Source organism: Scyliorhinus torazame, chromosome 14 (genome assembly GCF_047496885.1).
Source record: "Scyliorhinus torazame isolate Kashiwa2021f chromosome 14, sScyTor2.1, whole genome shotgun sequence".
In the NCBI taxonomy this organism is placed as follows: domain Eukaryota; kingdom Metazoa; phylum Chordata; class Chondrichthyes; order Carcharhiniformes; family Scyliorhinidae; genus Scyliorhinus; species Scyliorhinus torazame.
Window position 1 is genome coordinate 169,189,424 of NC_092720.1, and position 20,225 is coordinate 169,209,648.

The 20,225-nt window shown below is 48.5% G+C and overlaps 1 protein-coding gene across 1 annotated transcript in view; it reads left to right on the plus strand.

The window, feature by feature from the left end:
• The first annotated feature begins 778 nt into the window (after positions 1-778).
• The window catches only part of LOC140390207 (uncharacterized), a 29,079-nt gene continuing 9,632 nt past the window's right edge, over positions 779-20,225 (plus strand). The window contains exon 1 of the mRNA XM_072475173.1: positions 779-961. The gene's annotated coding sequence lies outside the window, so the exon portion shown is untranslated. The remainder of the gene's footprint in view (positions 962-20,225) is intronic.

The following is a 20,225-nucleotide window of genomic DNA, read 5'->3' on the forward strand; positions in this document are numbered from 1 at the left end:
GGGAGTGGGGTTGGAGGGGGTGGGGAGTGGGGTTGGAGGGGGTGGGGAGTGGGGTTGGAGGGGGTGGGGAGTTGGAGGGTGAGTTGGAGGGGGAGGGGGATGGGGGTTGGAGGGGATGGGGGATGGAGGGCGAGGGGGGTTGGAGGGGGAGGGGGGTTGGAGGGGGAGGGGGGAGGGCAGGGGGGGGTTGGAGGGGGAGGGGGGAGGGCAGGGGGAGGGGGTTGGAGGGGATGGGGGTTGGAGGGGGAGGGGAGTTGGAGGGGGAGGGGGGGAGGGGAGGGGGGTTGGAGGGGGAGGGGAGGGGGGTTGGAGGGGGAGGGGAGGGGGGTTGGAGGGGGAGGGGGGAGGGGGGTTGGAGGGGGAGGGGGGAGGGGGGTTGGAGGGGGAGGGGGGAGGGGGAGGGGGGAGGGGGGTTGGAGGGGGAGGGGGGTTGGAGGGGGAGGGGAGGGGGGTTGGAGGGGGAGGGGGAGGGGGGTTGGAGGGGGAGGGGTGGTGCGCACCCCAATTCCAACAGCCGCTCGGGATCGCGCTTCCTCCAATTCGAACTCCGAAAATTAGACGCCAACCGCCGCTGCGCGCGACAGAACAACATCCCCCATCAGGCACCGCGAGCGGGAGCCCCAGTGACGTTATCCCCGCCCCATACTGAATTTGGTGGTGTTGCGCCTCTGATTGGCCGTGAGAGACGTCAATCGGGGAGCCCGCCCACTCTGGCCATTCACTCCCCTTCCACCACAGCTGCTGCACACCCCAGACAGGGATTGATGTGACTGTGAGTAAAATTTCAAAGCTTTTGCAGATTTTCTTTGTTATAACGCATAAAAGATATTGCAGTGTACAAGACTCCGCTTGAGTGCGACATAGATTGAATGGGACTTTGGTTCAGGTGCAAATTGCGGTCGTGTTGCTCCTTTTTTCCACTGTTTATTTCGATCCAGAGGTTGGCGAGTCCCCAGGCTAGGTGAGTGCAACCTTTTACTATATCTACACAAATTATTGGCTACATGACTAATTGAATAAAAAAGGTTGATCAGGAATGGAAGGTGTGCAAATATGGACGGCAGGTCAGATGATTGGACAGAATATAAAAGGAAAAATTAGAGTATGAGTGAAAGCTGGTTAGAAATAGAAAGATAGATGTTAAGAGTTTTGATAGATATTTGAGAATGGGCGGCATGGTTGCACAGTGGTTAGCAGGGACCCGGGTTCAATTCCAGCCTTGGGTGACTGTGTGGGGAGTTTGCACGTTCTCCCCGTGTCTGCACGGGTTCCCTCCGGGTGCTCCAGTTTCCTCCCACAGTCCAAAGATGTACGCGTTAGGTGGATTGCCCATGCTAAATTGTCCTTTGTGTCCAAAGATGTGCAGGTTGGGTGGGGTTATGAGGATAGGGCAGGGGAATGGACCTGGGTAGAGTGCTCTTTAGGGCTGTAGGAATTAATATGATTCAATGAAAAAAGGAGTTAATAAAGTGGGTACTAGTCCTTTAGATGGGGAGTCTGGGACATTGATAATGCAAAATAAAGAGATGGCAGATCTATGGAACAGGTCTTCACCGTGATGGATATGAGTAACATTCCAGAACAACTGCAAATCAGGGAATGGAAGGGAGGAACTCCGGAAAATTACAATTACTGGAAAAACAAGTGGTACTGAGCAAACTGTTGGGGCTGCGGACTGATACGTGCCGAGATCCTAAACGAAAGAAAAAATGCTGGAAAATCTCAGCAAGTCTGGAAGCATCTGTGGGGAGAGAAAGGAGCTACTGTTTCAAGTCCGGTGACTCTTTGTCAAAACTAACAGACAGAGAAAGTGGGAAATATTTATACTGTGGAGTGAGAATGAAAGATAAGCCATAGCCACAGAAACCCAGGGAAACCGGGTGCTAATGGCAGTCCCCAGAGAGGACAAAAGATGTGAAAGGTCAAGCAGCAGGGAAACTAACATCAGAGGATGAACTGTAGGTGTGGGGGGAGGGGAAGGGGGAAGAAAAGAGGAGAAAGATGCAGGAAAGGTGGATAAGATTGGGGAGGGTAAGTTCTGATGGACTTCATCCTAAGGTCTTAAAAGAAAGAGCTCATGAGGTAGTTGATGCATTGGTTTTAATTTCCTAAATTCCCTAGTCTTAGGGATGCTTTCATTGGGTTGGAAATCGACACATATATCTGGTTTATTCAAAAAGGGAGGGTGACAGAAAACAGGAATGCACAGACCAGTTGGCTTGACATCTGCCTTGGGGAAATGTTAGAAGCTATTATTACAGATATTATAGTGGGGCACGTGGCAGAATTCAGTGTAATCAGGTAGAGTCTAGACAGAGTCCACGTGGTTTTGTGAGAGGGTATAATGTTTAATCAGTCTATCAGAGGCATTTGATAAGGTGCCAATTCAAAGTTTATTGCGGAAAATAAAAGTTCATTGTGCAGAGGGTAACACGCTGGCAGGGATAGAATATTGGCTAGTTAGCAGGAAGGAAAGAGTAGGTTTAAAAGGATTGTTTGCAGGTTGGTAAGATATAATGGGTGTTGTGCTGTCGCCTTAGTTTTGTTTACAATTTATATAATTGATTGGTTGAAGGGATCAAAAAGGTCTGGTTGCTAAATTTGCTGATGACACAAAGATGGGTAAGAAAGTTTTGATGAGGACATAAGGAGGCTGCGAAGTGACACAGATGAGTTAAGTGAGTTGACAAAAATTTGGAAATAGAGTATGTGGGAAAATGTGAAATTGTCCATTTTGACGGAAAAATTAGAATAAAATACAGGCAGTCTTCGGACTTATGACACAATTGGTTACTGAAAACCATGCATGTCGAAACATCGTAAGTCGGATTCGACTTTCCATCGGAGAAATGTTATAAATGATTCCTGAACCAAGGCCGGCAATCACTTATGGGACTCCCAACAGTGTTTAATGCTCTCAAATGTCGCCCTACCAAATTGCTGAGCTGACTGTTGACGCCTGCACACAGCACAAGTTCCTCAGTTAGTGTGTGTGAATGTGTGTGTGTGTGGGGGGATTTAATGAGGCCATCGATCACTGTCAGTTACCTGTTTAACCTTCAACTTCCGTGAGTCTGAGCGGATATTAAATACTAAGCGTATAAATGTATTAAAATCGCAACGCTTGTGCCAAAAATATTTAACAGAATACAACACTTGTGTCCAACCTAATAAAGGCAGTTCAACCTGTGCAGTCATGTAGATGGGTGGCGCAGAACATCAATGGGCAGTTATGAACTTGCTTGCGTGCCAAGTTGAAACCAGAGTTGTAAAGTAGAAATAGGGTTTCAATTTATAAACGTGAGTTCCATTCGTCGTAACTCGAATGTTGTAATGTCAAGAACTGCCTGTAATATCTAACTGGAGAGCGATTGCAGAGCTCTTGAGATGCAGAGGGATCTGGATGGCCTGGTACATGAACCACAAAAGTTTAATTTGTAGGCACAGCAAGTAATTGGGAAAGTTAATAGAGTGTTGCGAGTGGAATTGATCACAAAAGTAGGGAGGTCATGCTTCAGTTATACAAGGTATTGATGAGACTACAACTGTGTACAGTATAGGTCTTATTTAAGGAAAGATGTAATTGTGTTGGAAACAGTTCAGAGAAGGTTAACAAGACTAATACCTGGAATGGGTGGGTTGTCTTTTGACGAAATGTTGGTCAGGCTGGACTTGTATCCTTTGGTGTTTAGAACATTAAGAGACCAATTGTTTGAAACAGGGGTCTTGACAGGTGGATGTGGAGAGGATGTTTCTTTTGGGGGGGAATCTAGAACTAGGGGTCACTGTTTAAAAATATGGGGATGCCTATTTAAAAACAGCGATGCTTTCCCTGAGGGCTGTGTGTCTTTGGAACTTTTCCTTAAAAAGTGGTGGAAGCATAGTCTTCGAATATTTTAAGGCAGAGTTGGATTAATTCTTGATAAACAAGGGGGTGAAAGATAATCGGGAATCGATAGAAAAGTGGAATTAAAGTTGAAATCCGATATTATTGAATGGTGGAGCGGGATTGAGGGGCCAAGTGGCCTACTCCTCTTCATTTGTACGTTCATATAGCCACACATGTCCAATACTGAATATCCAGTGACTGAAGGAATATTCTTGTGATGTAACATTACTGGTGATGGCAGGAGTGGGTATTCATTGAGTCTAATGGTAGCAGTTCTGATTAGGGGAACTGGTGTGTTCTTGACACTGTCGATACTCTTCAGTTGTTGTTGCTGATGTTCTCCCAGCCATGTGAGTGCTGAGTGTTTCATCACACTCTTGACTTGAACTTTCTCAATGGAGAGGATTTGAGAGGTCTGGAGGGGAATCCTCCAAGTGCCTCAGGAGGAGGCCAGGTTCGATAATCCCTCTATATGTTTGGCTGAAGATACTTTAGCCTTGATTCTTGTGCTTGTGTGCTGAGTTCCACAGGTGAAACCTGTTTTTATCTCTCCTCGGATGCTGTCAGGAAGACTAGGTTTTTCCAACACTTTCTGTTTTTACTATTATTCTCCTGTTGCTTGAGTGCCCTCAGTAGTGCATTAACTAGGTTCAAACCTGGACTCGAAAGTGTATCCAGTGCTGCTCCCGACCTACCTAATGGTTTGAGGGTAATCCTAGAGTGGGAGCTATGCCGGGCCGAGAGCTTTAGAAAGAACGTGATGCTGCTGCTAATGGTTCATTTCATGAATATCTCTTTTTGGGTCCTCTGCTTAATGTACTTCCGTATTGATTTTCTATGAACGTGTTTAACCTGAAGTCATGATACTTCACGGAGTCAATATTGCGGATGTGCCAGTGAGATAAGACCAAACCAGGGATGGTGATAGAAGAGTGTCCAAAAAGTCCAGAATTTATTAGTTGTAGTTTTGGAACATGGAGTGGTCAGTGATTTCTTTTTTGTATTCATTCACAGGACACGAGCAACTGTGATATGACCAGTATTTATTGTCCATGTCATGTCTTAATTGGCCTTGATAATGTTGCTCTTTTTAGCCTTAGTTTATTAGCTCTGATTATGTCACCTTTGCTCACGAGTCGCCAGGTATCTTTCTGATACCGCCACGTGGTTCAAGTTCAAGTTATGATTAATAAGTCAGCACACCGCTTAGTAAGATTGAAATCAACGGTCATTTATTATATACAACAATTAATGCTTACACAATAATCCTACTATCTATATCGGAACCTACCACTACTGGCCGATACTTAACTTTAGGAAGAGCCCACCAGGTCAGGGAAACGAATGGCTTATCGAATCGGATCTGGCCCGCGGGATTCAAAAAGGCTGATACGGGTCGATGGCTAGGAGTCTTTATTGGGTAGCGATCGCTGGAGTCAAACTTATAGTTTCTGGTTGATGTTATTGCGAAGGTCGCGAGCAGGAGAAGAAGGGGGAGAGAGAGAGATCTGAACTTGGCCCCTCACTTTATAGGGCCCAGGGGCTTCCCGCCTCTCGGTGCGGCCCTTGACCCTGAGTCCCAAGTGATTGGACTTGTTCCCAATCACTGGGTTTGATATGTCCAATAACGGGGCGATTCCTCGATCGGGGGGTGGTCGTTCACCTGTCTTTGTTTCGGCCACTGCAGGCGCCGACAGGTCTGGCCCGGCATTCAATTGCTAATATGTTGCAATTGTTCCCGGGGATAGCCGATTAAACTGCAGATGTCTGGGCTGATGTGCTGCTAATAGTCTTGAGTATCGATGTGGGCCGACTTTCCCAGAGCCGAATACGCTATTCTGTCTGCAGCTTTCCGTTTGTGTCCTGTTGGCTGCTTTTCCCGTCAGCCTGGGGGGGGGGGGGCACCTCCTACATGGCCACTACTCTGACCCTAGCTATGCACAAAAATTTACCGAAACAATTCTTGAGGGCGCTATGTCAGGCAGGGTCATGTATCTACAAAATAAAAACTTGGAACCTCTAATTTTACCTAAATACACTCATCAAGCATTGCATCATCCTATCTCTCTAAAACATACAACAACAATCATAACATTCCATATATTCTTTCCTTGCTTGGCAGTCAAGCTCAGGATCATACATTTTTTTTTTCATGAAAGTTTTGTACATCTTTTTATTTACAGGAAAACGCAAGTGCTTGTTCTTTATTTTTGTATTATAGGTCGCGGGGGTCTGGGGTCTGTTCATACCCGAACATAGGGGATTGGATCCGATATACCGGGGTTCGAGCGTGGTACGCTCTCCTTCTCCACTTGCGGAGGCGCATGGTCTGTACTGCACAGCAGAGTATGGCCAACGCTAATAGTGCTTCAATGACGTACGACAGGGAGTACCAAGTTATGAACTTGGCACACCAGGATAATGCAGCGTGGCTGGTGACTGGGCCCTCGGTACTGCGGGCAAGTGAAACATTAACGGCAGGGGGGTTTGAAGTAATGGGGTCCGCGTTCCCGCGCAACCAAATGTCCAGTATAAAAATCTTGATCACGATGAAAGAAGTCCTCATGGCTGTCCTCTTTCTTTTTCTTTCTTTATGTTCTCTGTTTTCTCCGGTCCTGGAGCTTCTGGAGTTCTGTAAAACAAGCATAGTATCTGTAACTACCTTGGTATAATATCCGGTATGTTAGTGTGTCTGTCCTGCGGGGCCAATTATTCCCTTACAATTGGTCACTATATGTGACTCCCTCATTTTTATTTCAAAACAAATGTTAGGACACGGCACACTTCCCAATGGTGGACCAGTGCTGATTTATCATCCAAATGTTTCTAGGATGTAAATAGCATTTGGCAGCAACCCAAAGGTTACCTAAATCAATAAAACTGTTTTTGAAATGAAAAGGTCGAATGAGGTGCGTATGGGCCGCGACGGGTAAGATTTGGATGGAGTCCCCGGGTAGGACGGCTACCAATACCGTATTTTCCCTACCCGAGCGTTTTTGACCAACGGGGGGGTCCCCAGGCAGGGCGGGTCTCACGCCGTTTCTCCACTGCCTGAGCAACCGACAAGAACGGGCAAAAATGTAGTCAACATGGTGGGGTTGCTGCTTTGATTCTCCCGTCAAATCAGGAGAGCAGTTAGGATCGGGCGTCTGATACCCGAACAAGTATCAGCTGAAAAGCTAGTTCCTCTGAACAAGCGTCTGGTCTGTTGACCAGGTATCTGCAGATAAGTTGGTACCACTGAACAAGCGTCTGGCCGCGGTGGGTGTCCGTTGGAAAGTGCTAAAAAGTTCAGGTGAATGGGTGTGTGGCGGTGAGAAAATTCTCCTGTTGGACGAACAACACTTGGACAAACATACAAACAACGTAAAACATCCTGCAGGTTCCATCAGGAAGGACAACACTTTTCACCAAGTGTCTCCTTTAAATCATCATGTGGACACCTTAGTTCTCTGTTGCAAACAGGGTCGCAAAGGGGTTGGCGAATTGGGGGTCTGACTCGGGGGTCGTCCCCTTCTCCCGGGTGCCAAATTCTGGAGTGAATTAATGTTGAGAGGGCTGCGTGGTATGAGTTGGGGTTGCTTTCGTCGTTTCGGACGAGTCTGTAGGAGTTGTCGCGGTGCCAATGGCGTTCGTCAAGTTGTGTGGGGACAAAGTCGGGGTCGTCCGTGTGGTTCGGTGGTGTGGTTTGTTTAAGAAAGTGATGAGGAAGGGATCACTGGAGTCGAACTCGGAGTCGCTGGGTGTGGGACCAGGATAGTAGGGAGGCGTGCTGTGGCTGTCGTCGGAGTCACAGTCGCTGTCTCTGCTGCTGCAGTCTGTGGGCGTTCCGGGGCGGAGTGTAAAGTTTGTGGGTGGAGTCGGGGGCGAGTCCGTGTCTGGGCTGGACGTGGATGGGGTTGGCGTGGTCACGTTGGCTGTGGGCGGGGTTTGGTCTGCTGTGTCAAGCATGACGTGGTGGGCGTGGTTTGACTGTGCTCCATAAGCCTTTAGCTGGTTTATGTGAAACCACGCAGTCTTACCATTTTGGTATTTGATTTTGTATACCGATGGGCTTACTTTATCCGTAATGGAGTACGGGGCCGAGTATTTCGGAGACAGAAATGTGCTGGGGTTATACACAGACAACATAACTTGTTGTCCTATATTACACTCCGTTGCATATACTGCCTTATCAAAACAGGCCTTGCTCTGTTTTCTTTTAATACCCAGTTTAACAGCGGCTGCTAACTGAGCCGTTTTTACATTGACAAGTAATTGTTCAACGGCTTTCTCGTGGGTGAGTGCCGTAACTTCAGGGCTGGTCAGGTCTAAACCCAACAAGTACTCTGTCCCTTTCATGGGGCGTCCGGTCATGAGGGTGTGTGGGGTGAAACCTGTGGAGGTGGAAACAGTGTTACGCAAAAACATCAGCGCAAAGGGGAGGACAGAATCCCAAGTGGTGTTGTTCTGCTGGACCATTTTTCTAAGGGTGGTTTTTAGGGTCCGATTCATGCGCTCCACTATACCACTCGATTGAGGGTGGTACGCAATGTGACATTTTTGGGTTATGCCAAATACCGTGAGGATGTTCTGCATGACCTGTCCCGTAACGTGAGAACCTTGCTCCGATTTATTACTGCGGGGGAGTCCCCAGCTTGTAAAAATGTGGTGGGTTAGGATTTTGGCTGTGGTTTTCGCGGTGTTGGTGCGGGCTGGAAATGCTTCCACCCACTTTGTAAAAGTGTCTATGACCACCAGAACATATTTATAGCCATTCCTGCAAGGGGGCAATGGACCTATAAAATCGATCTGGAGGTTAGTCCAGGGGCCGTTAACGGATCGGGTGTGGCTGAGATGTGCCTTTTTGGCATATCTATCTGGGTTGTTCTGAGCGCAGATGAGGCAATTCTCAATGTAATGGGATACATCCTCTTTGAGATTAGGCCACCAACAGAGCTGTTTGAGGTGGGCTGCGGTGGGTTCGATTCCCTGGTGTCCATGACCATCATGGAATAAACAGATTATTTGGTTCCTATCCTGCTCAGGAACCACATAAAGGGTGTCCTTTAGCACCACACCGTCATGTGTGGTCATTGTATTTCTGTACCTCTCGTATGAGGCTGGAAACTTCCCTTTTCACGATTTCAGTGAGAGCGCTATCCTGCTTCTGGGCCTCTACTAGATCTTCGATCCTAGTCTGCGTGACCTGAACGGCACTCACTGGCGCACTCCCTGGGGCGCACTCGGGGGGGCTTCCAAAAATACCCATGCCTGGATCCTGCCTTAGCCAGTGCGCCGGCTTTTACATTTCCAGGGGGGGAGGAACGATGGTGGCTGTGGACTTTTATAATGCCAAAGGTCCGGTTCTTGGCTTTTTTCAAAATATGGCGGAGTAATGGGGCTGAGGGGAGGGGTTTCCCATCCACGGAAACAAATCCTCTCGTTTCCCAGAGGGGCAGAAATTCAGTGACGCTGTTGCACACGTATAGACTGTCTGAATATATGTCTGCTGGGCTGGGGAAGGAATCTGGGTGCTCTACAATGTAAGCGATGGCCGCAAGCTCTGCTGCCTGCGTGCCTAAGTGTCCGGGTAACTTTAATGCGATTTCCTCGAGGGCGCGTCCCTGCGCGTCCTCCACATAAATCCCACAACCTGTTATGCGTTGCCCATCCAGGATCGTGGAAGATCCATCCACATAAATCCTAATGGGGTCACACGTGTCCGGGTGAGGGGGGGTTCTGAGATGGAGTGGCTAGTTTTCTGGGGGATGTTTTAGCTATAAAGGGGCCTGTATTATGGTGGGGCGAGATGATTTCACACTCATGGGGGGTTCCGGGGTACTGTAGATTGTCCGCTAAGTATGTGTGTGTTTTGGTCCGTTTGACTGTGATGTCCCGTCCTTGTAAGAGAAGGGTCCACCTAGCAGCGCGGATTTGGCTGACGGTACCGTCCTTAAGTCGTCCGTCTAGTAAAAGTTGGGTGGGGGTGTGCTCGGTCAAAGGGTGATGGGGTTCAGTCTGGTAATGTATGAGAAGTACTGGACTGCCCAGAAAACTGCGAGCAGGTGTCTCTCACAGGCTGAGAATCCCTGCTCCACAGCATCTAAAATTCGTGAGGCATAAGCCACGGGTCTTAGCTGGTCGTGCCGTTCCTGCAGGAGCACGGCTGAAAGGGTGCGGTCTGTGGTCGCTACCTCTGTTGCGTAAGGGGAAAGCGGGTCGGGAACTTGTAGTGCGGGGGCGGCTATGACCGCCTGTTTTAATGATTCCACAGCATCCGTATGCTGCGGAAGCCATTCCCAGGGGGCTCCTTTCTTTAGGAGGTCTGAGAGGGGCGCTGCCTTGCTGGCGAAACCGTCAATGAGGTTTCGGCAGTAGCCAACCAGTTCTAAAAGCAACCGGAGGGCTGAAACGTTTTGGGGAAGGGGCAATTTAGCGATCGAGTCAATTATTTTGTGCTCGATCTCGCGTTTGCCGTGTGTGATAATAGTACCCAAATATACCTTTCTCTTCCAATATCTGGGCCTTTTTGGGGTTTACTTTACAGCCAATGGAATGTAGTAATTCCAGGAGTTCGGACAGAAGCTCAATGTGCTCTTCCTTTGTGTCTGTCTGCAGTAGTAGATCGTCTACATACTGTACCAGACATTCGGGGCGAGAAAATTTCGCTAGTCCATTTGCCAGCTGTCGGTGGAAAATGGAGGGGGTGTTATGGAAGCCTTGTGGCAGGCATGTCCACGTGTACTGCTGCGCTCTGAAACTGAAGGCAAATTTATACTGGCGCGCCTTTGCCAATGGAATGGACCAGAATCCATTATTGACGTCCAAAACCGTGAAATATCGGGCATGGAGTCCCTGTTTGAGCATGGTCTCGGGACTTGTTGCAACGGTGGGGGCTGCTACGGGGGTGACTTTATTGAGTTCCCGATAATCTATGGTCAAGCGCTCTGATCCGTCGGGCTTCCTTACTGGCCAAATCGGGGCATTATTAGTTGAGGCTACCGATCTTAGGACACCCTGCTCTAATAAACTTTCTATAACCTTTAGGATTTCTCCCTCTGCTTCTAGGGGGAATCCGTACTGCCTTTGGGGTCTAGGGTCCGGTCCTGTTATTTGTACAGAGCCAGTCATCCGTCCACAGTCGTGCTTGTGGGTCGCGAATGCTGCCCTGTTCTTTTGCAGGACTGCCCTAACCTGTTGGCCCGTGCTGAGTGTGGTGGGGTTGAACCAAAACTCGCCTACTGCGCTAATTTTGTTCATATAATCCCCTACATTGAGCGTTGCGGGGGCTATAGCGGATTTTGCCATCTTCCAGACACACTGGTTGACTGGATCGAAAGAGAGGTGATGAGAATTCATGAAGTCGATCCCCAAAATGTGCTCTGCTGTTGGGGGCAGGTCGACTAACATTACGGGGTGTTTTGTATTAATGGTTCCGATCTGGATGGGTACAGGGGTTGTGATATGTCCCTGCTGTGAGTGGCCTGTGAAGCCGCTGAGGGTGATAGTGGCTGTGGTGGGCCACGTGTCCTTACCAAGGGTGGAGCAATTTAAGATTGTGCGGGACCCTCCTGTGTCCCAGACAAGCTCGATCGGCTGTCCCTTAACCTTTGCTGCGACTACGGGTCGTCCTGACCTATCCCAAAGGGTATCGCAGACCCAGCTGGGGGAGCCTGTACACCGTAAGTCCGTTCCGGTCAAGTCTGTCTGATCGGACTGGGCGCTAACGCTATGTATGGGTTCTGCTTTTTTCTTATTGATAGTGCCTGTCCGTTGGTCTCTCTGTGGCTTTTTAGGGCCATTGCATTCTTTGGCAAAATGTCCCAATTGTCCGCAATTGTAGCATTCTTGCGGTTTTGCTGGGGGGCTGCTCTTTCCCTCGTTTACCCAGGCGGGGTTGTGAAGAGTGGTTCTTACTGCCTGCACGTCTGCGGCGGCTTGTTTTTCCTCGGGGGTTCTAGCTGCGGGTTTACTGTGAGCCGCTTGTTCCCAAACGCAGGACAATCTTTTGACCACCCACTTCTCATTATGAGCCTCCTCCGAGGGGTCATAATTACGACAGGCATTCTGTCCTGCTTCCGTGGCATGGGAGATAAGGGTGCGGGTCCATTTGGCCATATTGTCTGCGGACAAATGGGCACGGTCTACGTTTCCGAAAACGGCTTCAAAGTGAATCCACAAGCGTCCTGCGAACGCTATGGGGTGTTCAGACTTGTTCTGTCTGCACTTATTTAGGCCATATACGGGGTCGCCCCGGTTATACCCGATCGCATCCAGGATCGCGGTATGCTTTTCTGCAAGGGTGCCTCCTCCTACATTCTGAGTCGGGGAGGGCTGCTGCGACCGATGGGTCTAAGCTGAGGACCGTGAGCTTTACCTGCTCTTTCTCATCCAGGCCGTACATGGTCGCCTGGTGTTTGACGGTGGCAAAGAAATGGTGTGGGTCTGAAGCGGGGAAGAACGGTGTGATTTTAGCACACGTGTCCCGTAATTGGGGCACTGTGAGGGGGGTGGAATATAAGACTTCCGCCTCGTCTGCTGTGGCTGTGGACACTGAGGGAGAATTTTGAATTCTCAGCCGGTACGGGAATTGAACCCTGCAAGGTCTTCCCCAAACCACACTCCATCCTATCTTGGAAATATATCACCGTTCTTTAATGTCACTTGGTCAAAATTCAGAACTTCCTCCCTATCAGCACTGTAGGTGTACCTACACCTCATGGGTGGCTGTGGTCAAGGAGGCAGCTCAACACCACCTTATCAAGGCCAATTAAAACATGACATGGACGATAAATGCTGGTCATATCACAGTTGCTCGTGTCAAGTGAATGAATACAAAAAAGAAATCACTGACCACTCCATGTTCCAAAACTACAACTAATAAATTCTGGACTTTTTGGACACTCTTCTATCACCATCCCTGGTTTGGTCTTATCTCACTGGCACGTCCGCAATATTGACTCCGTGAAGTATCAGGTTAAACAAGTTCATAGAAAATCAATATGGAAGTACATTAAGCAGAGGACCCAAAAAGAGATGTTAATGAAGTGAACCATTAGCAGCAGCATCACATTCTTTCTAAAGCTCTCGGCCCGGCATAGCTCCCACTCTAGGATTACCCTCAAACCATTAGGTAGGTCGGGAGCAGCACGGGATATACTTTCGAGTCCAGGTTTGAACCTAGTGAATGCACTACTGAGGGCACTCAAGCAACAGGAGAATAATAGTAAAAACAGAAAGTGTTGGAAAAACCTAGTCTTTCTGACAGCATCCGAGGAGAGATAAAAACAGGTTTCACCTGTGAAACTCAGCACCCAAGCACAGTTGGAGAGTACGAAAATCGGATCAGCGCAGGAGGAGATTTCTGGTTTGACCCTCGAGCCATTAGTCAGAACAAACAAGTTAGGGAAGTCCTGCAGCAACACAAAGCAGCATTTGCACAGCACAAGCACGACTGTGGCAAGATCGCCGGCTTAGTGAATATTACAGGTCCCGACCCCAGACCACAAAAGCAGTGCGGTTTTCCCCAAGAAGCAGAGGGAGAAATCTCAAAAGTGATACAGAGTTTGCTTGATGAAGGCGTACTCCGATCAGTAGCCTCCACGAATAATGCACCAATTTGGCCCATCAGGAAACCCGATGGATCATGGCGACTGACCATTGATTACCGGGAACTGAACAACGTAACCCCAGTAGCAGCCACCACCGTAGCCACGAGTCCTGAGACCATGCTCAAACAGGGACTACAGTGAAAAATATTTTTGGTTCTGGACATTAGCAACGGCTTTTGGTCCATTCCATTGGATAAATCATGCCAATACAAATCCGCATTCACATTCCAGGGACAGCAATATACGTGGACGTGCCTTCCACAAGGCTTCCACAACTCCCCCCTGCATTTTCCACCGACAGCTGGCAAATGGATTAGCAAAATTTTCCCGACCCGATTGTCTGGTCCAATATGTAGACGATCTGCTACTACAGACGGACACAAAGGGAGAGCACATTTTGCTTCTCGCCGAACTATTAGGACTTCTCCAACAAATTGGCTGTAAAGTGAACCCCAAGAAGGCCCAGATTTTACAGGAAAAAGTGATTTACTTAGGAACAGTAATCACACATGGCAAATGCGAGATCGAGCAGAAAAGTATTGATTCGATCGTCAAATTACCCCTGCCCCATAATGTCTCAGCCCTCCAGTCATTTCTAGGACTGGTTGGCTACTGCCGAAACCATATCGAGGTTTCGCCACAAAAGCAGCGCCCCTATCCGAACTTCTCAAGAAACAAGCAACTTGGGAATGGCTTCCACAGCACACAGATGCCGTGGCTGCTTTAAAGAGAGCCCTCAGCATTACAGGTCCCAGATCCACTTTCACCGTACGCAATTGAGGTTGCAACTACCGACCGAACCCTTTCGGCCGTGCTCCTCCAAGAACGCCATGATCGATTAGGCCCCATGGCATACGCCTCACTCGTATTAGATCCAGTCGAGCAAGGATTTTTTGCCTGCAAAAGGCACCTGCTCACAGTCTTTTGGGCAGTACAATACTTCACCTACATTACAGGACTCGACCCCATCACCATTCTCACTGAACACACCCCAACACAGCTACTACTAGATGGTCAACTTAAGGATGGCAGTCAGCCAGATCCGCACAGCCCGTTGGACCCTTCTTTTACAGGGACGGGACATCACAGTTAAGAGAACCAAGACCTACACTTTCCGAGCCGATAATTTACAATAAGCAGGTACCCCACATGAGTGTGACATCATCTCCACGAAACATAATACAGGACCCTTTGTACCGAAGTCAGCTTCCCCGAAAGCAGATACTACACCCCAGAGACCCCAGCCCACAGACACATGCGCACCCCTGAGAATCTATGTGGATGGCTCCTCCACAGTTTTAAACAGGAAAAGAATTACCGGTTGCGGTATTTATGTAGAGGACGTGCAGGGACGCGCCCTAGAAGAGATTTTGTTAAAATTGCCAGGACATTTAGGCTCACAGGCAGCAGAGCTGGCAGCCATGGCTTATATTGTAGATCACCCCGGCTCGTTTCCGACCCCAACCGACATATATTCGGGCAGTTTATATGTCTGCAACAGTTTAACCGAATTCCTACCCCTGTGGGAAGACGGAAACCCCCTACCCTCAGCCCCATTACTCCAGCATATTCTGAAAACAGCCAAAGATGGGAAATATGGCATCATCAAAGTTCGTCGTCATCATCCCCCCCCCCCCCCCCCCCCCCCCCCCGGTAACGTTAAAGCAGACCCCCTAGCGAAAGCAGGTCCCAGACATGGTCACTTTTGGAATCCCCCCGAAAGCGCCCCAGTACACGCGGTTCAAGTTTCACAGACCAACATTCAAGATTTGGCAAAGGCTCAAAAGGAAGATGAGCAGCTCCGGGACGTTTTAAAAGGCAACTTCCCAGCCCCTTATGATAAGTTTACAAACGCGATAACCACACATGACGATGTGATTTTAAAAGACGGCATTTATGTAGTCCCCAGCCAGGACAGGAATCAAATTATTTGTCAGTTCCATGACAATCACGGACACCAGGGCATTGAACCCACCCTAGCGTACCTCAGACCTCTCTGCTGGTGGCCTGATTTAAAAGCCAAAGTTACACATTACATCGAGAATTGCTTAATCTGTGCCCAGAACAATCCGGACAGATAAGCAAGAAAAGCTCAGCTAAGTCACACCCACCCCGTTAATGGCCCCTGGACTAATTTGCAAATCGACTATAAAGAACCCTTACACCCCTGCAGAAATGGTTTTAATTATGTGTTGGTGGTCATCGACATCTTCACAAAATGGGTGGAAGCTTTTCCATCCAGGACAAACACTGCCAAAACGACAGCTAAAATCCTCACTCAGCACATCTTTACAAGGTGGGGACTCCCACGCAGTATAGAGTCCGATCAAGGCTCCCATTTTACAGGACGTGTGATGAAAAACGTCCTCACAATTTTCGGAATAAAGCAAAAGTTCCATATTGCATACCACCCCCAATCGAGCGGCATAGTAGAAAGGATGAACAGAACTTTAAAAGCGACCCTCAGACAAATGGTGCAACAACACAACAGCACCTGGGACACAGTTCTCCCATTTGCATTAATGTTAATTTGAAACACAGTATCCACGTCCACAGGATACACCCCCCACTCCCTCATGACCGGGCGCCCCATGAAAGGCACAGAATATTTGTTCGGACTGGATTTGGCCAGCCCCACAGTCACCGCCCTCACGCATGAGAAAGCAGTACAACAGATTTTTGAAAATGTGAAAGCAGCCCAGTTTGCAGCAGCCGTTAGGCTTGGAACCCGCAAGAAACAAAGCAAGGCTTGCTTTGATAAAACTGTACACTCCACCGAGTTTGCAGTAGGGCAGCAAGTGATGCTTTCCCTATGCAACCCCAGTTCATTCCTTTTCCCCCAAATTTGCCGGACCGTACTCCATCTCTGATAAAGTCAGCCCCTCTGTATATAAAATCACCTATCCCAATGGCAAGTCTGCAGGCTTATGGCTCACAGAACAACCATGCACACCACATCTCGCTTGCAGCAGCAGATAAGCACGCCCCGCCAACGAACTACGTATTCCTACCCTCCCCCAACATGCCCAGCCCGTCCTCAGACACCAGTTCGACTCCACCCCCAGAGGCACGACTTTGTCTCTCCCTTCCTTCAACCAGTAGCGATAGCGATGATGAAAGCCCCAGCACACCACGTTCCGATTATACCCCTGCACCAGGCCCCACTCCCAGCGATTCCGAACATGATTCCAGCGACCCTTTCAAAATAACGTTCATGAAAGCCCCTGACCCAGATCCACCGCCCGACGATTACGGATTAAACTCGAACAGCTCCAACCTCGACACAAGATTCTGGCACCGAGCCAATTCGTTCAGGCTCATCCGGAATGATGAGATGGACCCCAATTCGCCCCAAGCAGCTTTAGCGCACCTACTCCAGTCAAGAGTATGGCAGCCGGGAGAAGATGATGACATAGTCTGACTCCCACCAAACAAATCCCTTTGCGACTCTGTTCGCTTTAGAGCAATGAGGTGTCCAGATGATGGTAAACAGGAACCGATGGAGAGTTACGGTGTCCTTTCTGATGGAACCTGCACCATGTTTGTAATGTGTGTTTGTTTGTTACTGTGAATGTTGAATGTTGGTTGTTCACTTAAAGTTTTCCATGGCCCCACGCCACACCTTGATGCAATCATAACTACCCCTCTGACGCCCAATGGCTGTTAAAGGAACTAGTTTGTCGGCAGATAAGCGATCATAACTGCTCTTCTGCTTTGAGGGTAGAGGTTAGCAACAAATGCAACCCCCATGACGACCACAAATTCTTACCGTTCTTGCCGGTCGCTCAGGCAGTGGCAAAACGGCACTGGTCCCCGCCCCTGCCTGAGGACACCCCACTGGTCAGCTACGCTTGGGTAGAGCACATACGGCATTGGTCACCGTCCTACCCGGGGATTCCACCCATTCTTACCCGCCGCGGCCCATACACACCCCATTCTGGCACTTTTAGTTCAAAAGTCTTTTCTTTGGTTACGGCGACCATTAGGTTGCTTCCAGATGCTATTTACATCCTCAAACACTGGGATGGTAGATCGCACAGGCTGCGAGGCAGCTCGCGCTGTGTCAGTATTTTTCTCGGATGTCTTGTCCCAAATATTTGGTTTTTAAAAAATGAGAGAGTCACGGATGGTGACCAATTATAATGGGTAAATTGACAATAAAAGGACAGACAGACAGACACACGAGATCTTAAACAAAATAATAACAGAAGTTTTGCTTGTGTCCATAGAACCGCAGCTCCCAGATGAGACTGAACCTGTAGGTCCATTAGCATATTGATGGCCCATCTCCGGAAACAAAGAAAAGACAGTCAAGTAACCGATCTAGCTCCATACATCACGGCGCCAGTTCCCCAAACCGAAAGCACAAACAAAGCCAGGCCAACGGCCACCTAGGACACGCCCAGCCATCAGGGCACCCACCCCTTTATTGGTCAAGATCAATACGAGTTAGTAGGATTAGCAAACCCGGGCAGTATCGTGGGGGTTACATGTAATGTGACATGAACCCAAGAGTTACAACCTTCCCGGTTGAGGCCATCCCCATGTTACTGAACTTGGTTACCAGTTTCTGCTCGGCGATTCTGCGTTGTCATGTGCCTTGAAGGCCGCATTGGAGAATGTTTACCCGAAGATCGGAGGCTGAATGTCCTTGACTGCTGAAGTGTCCCCGACTGGAAGGGAACACTCCTGCTTGGCAATTGTTCATCCATTGTCGCAGCGTCTGCATGGTACCACACCTGAGTACATCCTTTCCTGCATCGTATGAGGTAGACAACGTTGGCCAAATCGCTTGAGTGTGTACCTGGTGGGTGGTGTTCTCACATATGGTAGTATCCATGTCAATAATCTGGCACGTAGAGGTGGCAAGGAGGTTGTGTGGTGTTGTGGTGCTATTCTCCTGAAGGCTAGGTAGTTTGCTGTGAACAATGGTCTGTTTGAGGTTAGGCAGTTGTTTGAGAGTGAATTGACCGGGTCAACCCGGATGAGGAATCTGATGAAGCGAATGTTGTAACTCTGAAATTGGAGCTGAGGGGAGCTGACCTCCCCCACACCCCGGACAGGACAAGGCTGTTAGATAACTCATGGAGCATCGACTCACAATGAGCCTCACTTTACTTCCCAAGTTACTGAGTCACTTTCCAAGCATCGAGTCAATCTCCTCTCTCCTTCCCCGCTGTTACCAGACTCCTAAACAACCCTCTTATGGACTGACCTGATTAACACCACACCCCTGTATGCTTCACCCGATGCCTGTGTTTATGTAGTTACAATGTGTACCTTGTGTTGACCTATTATGTATTTTCTTTTATTTTCATGTACTTAATGATCTGTTGAGCTGCTCGATGAAAAATACTTTTCACTGTACCTCGGTACATGTGACAAAACAAATCCAAATCCGAATGCTATTCCCACACTAGAAATCTCTTGTCAAACGTTTACCGGGGGAACTGAGACAGCAGCTGCAATAACTGAGGTTTCATTCAGATGGGAAAATGATAAGTTTAAATCCCCACCTGAGCTGCTGCTCAAAGTCTCCTCCGTTTCACTGGTCAGTTTCCCAAGCTTCAGGAAACTCCTGTTACTGCAGAAATATTTGGATTGGCTGTGAGAGACGTCAATCAGAGAGCCCACCCACTCTGCCAACTCTTTGCACTTCCGCTTCCAGAGCTGGTTTCCTTCCTGTAGGGACTGAAAACCAAGTCAGGAGACGGTGAGTAAAGGAGCAGAATTTATAATAATTACATGGCCTAATATTATCCATACTTAATATTCAGGCAGTCTGACTATCCTGTGGGCAATCAGGTGTGGAAATGCCCCTTATGCTGTGTGAGAAGATCCAGCTCAGAGACCTGTTTACTCGGTGTTTTGTGTTGAACTGTTTGATTGGCTGTGTGTTTGATATTGAGTGTTTATTGGAAAATTTCCCTTCTGATTTGATTTGATTTATTGTCACATGTACCGAAGAACAGTGAAAAGTAATTTTCTGCGGCTAAGGGAACGTACGCAGTATGTACATAGTAGACAAAAAATGAATAATCGACAGAGTACATTGACAAATGGTACATCGAGAAACAGTGATTGGTTACAGTGTGGAACAAGGGGCCAAACAAAGCAAATACATGAGCAAGAGACAGGCTGAGTTTTGTTGCTCGGCCGTTACTGAAGGTGAAAAGTAATTATCTGGGCGGTACAGAGTGTCTGAGGGTTCTCTTGTTGAGTGTTTGTGTGTGTGCCTTTTAACCTTTAACATGATCAACCAGCCCATGTCACAGTTCAAATTTATGTTCCATTCTCCATAGAAGCATATTTTTGCAGAAACCAGTTCAACTTTACCCTTAGTTTATTTTTTAAAGTATTTTTATTCCAAATTTTCAACATTTTTAGTTTACAACAAACACAACCACCCCTCCCTCAGCAGTGAACGGTAACCAACTCTCCAATATGCAATTTTTTAGAACCCATCACCGGCACCCCCACCGAGCAAATTTCACTTTCCCCAGGGCCAAAATCTCCCGCAGGTCCCCCCGCCACGCCGGGCACAGGGTGGGGAGGCTGATCTCCACCCCAACAAGACCCGCCTGCGAGCAATCAGCAAGGCGAAGGCTAAAACATCTGCTCCCGCTCCCGGCTGCAGCTCCGGCTGGTCCGTCACCCCTAATCTGGCTTCTAGGGGACCGGGCTCCACATTCACATGCAGAACAACCGAAATGGTGCTGAAAACTGTCCTCCCAAAATCTTTC